This window comes from Limulus polyphemus, unplaced genomic scaffold, assembly GCF_000517525.1.
Source record: "Limulus polyphemus unplaced genomic scaffold, Limulus_polyphemus-2.1.2 Scaffold2222, whole genome shotgun sequence".
Lineage (NCBI taxonomy): Eukaryota > Metazoa > Arthropoda > Merostomata > Xiphosura > Limulidae > Limulus > Limulus polyphemus.
The window spans coordinates 21,692-22,832 of NW_013667832.1; the positions used below are offsets into that span (position 1 = coordinate 21,692).

The 1,141-nt window shown below is 29.5% G+C and overlaps 1 protein-coding gene across 4 annotated transcripts in view; it reads left to right on the plus strand.

Moving 5' to 3' along the window:
- The window catches only part of LOC106466323, a 25,781-nt gene that overhangs the window by 12,696 nt on the left and 11,944 nt on the right, over positions 1 to 1,141 (plus strand). The gene's annotated exons all lie outside the window — the stretch shown is intronic.

Sequence of the window (1,141 nt, forward strand, 5' to 3'; positions counted from 1 at the left end):
GTTTAACATGACAGCAAATGTACAATGTTTCGACAAGGTTTTGTCATGTTAAACTTATATTAAAGTTTTTCTTCATTACCCATTTAAGCCGTCTCCAGCCATTATTAGTCTCAAAGTGGGTTCCTCGTCATCGAATTTTAATATTTACTTAATTGCATTAATCTAAAGTTGCAGAAGATTCAGAAGTACATTATAATTAGCTTCTTTAATTCTAACAAAAATACCTTTTTGGTTGGTGTGGGCTAAAGACTTTAATGCTTTCGAGACAGGACACGGGTGAAAGGCCATGTCATCTTGATTGTTGACTCATACAAAATTTTATTTAACTACTATTTCATGAATTTATGTCAATAGGTTTGGTATCAAACTGTAGATTATAATTAAAATTTTAGAACTCTACATTACTCAATTTGTTAATTTAAAAGTAAATATTAAAAAACACAGATAAACATTGATTTTTGTGTGTCATGTGGTATGTTGAATGCAGCACTGGTTCAAATTAGATGTTTGTGAAGTCAAAAATACTAAGTCTACAGTTTCATATGAATTAGAAACTCAAATTACAGATATTGACAAGATATAAAATAAGAAAGTCTTTTATATTTACTATGATATTGCTCACATAATAAATCAAACACAGTAGCACCCTACCCATCTTTTTCCATTTTTGGAAATGCTCCCTTATTTACACTTCTATGTATGACACGAATAACCAATTGGAGGTTCAGAATGTCCCCCTAGTGGCTTTCTCAGCTTTTCTAACGTTCCTTCCACCATTGCTTTCTTTTGAACCAAGATTTCAATGAGATAGGTTGTGTCTTTAGTCTGCTCGATATTTCATATTTTTTAGACCCAAATAAAGCTTAGTTACTAAGTTTGATAAATTATAGTAGGATTCTATAGTATTAATGTAGTAATTTATGATTTTTTAGTTATTCAAAAGTATATATACAACCTAAAAAAAAAGACTTTGTTTCATATCCTCCAAGTACAAAGTTTTTAAAGGCTTAGCAACCTACAGCAAACGAGTACAAAGGTTGTAAATAGAAGAGATAATTGTTTGCTTACTTCTTTATTTACTGTTCTATGTTTTAGGAAATATAACTAAGAACTTATTTTAAAATAGCAATAATCTACATAC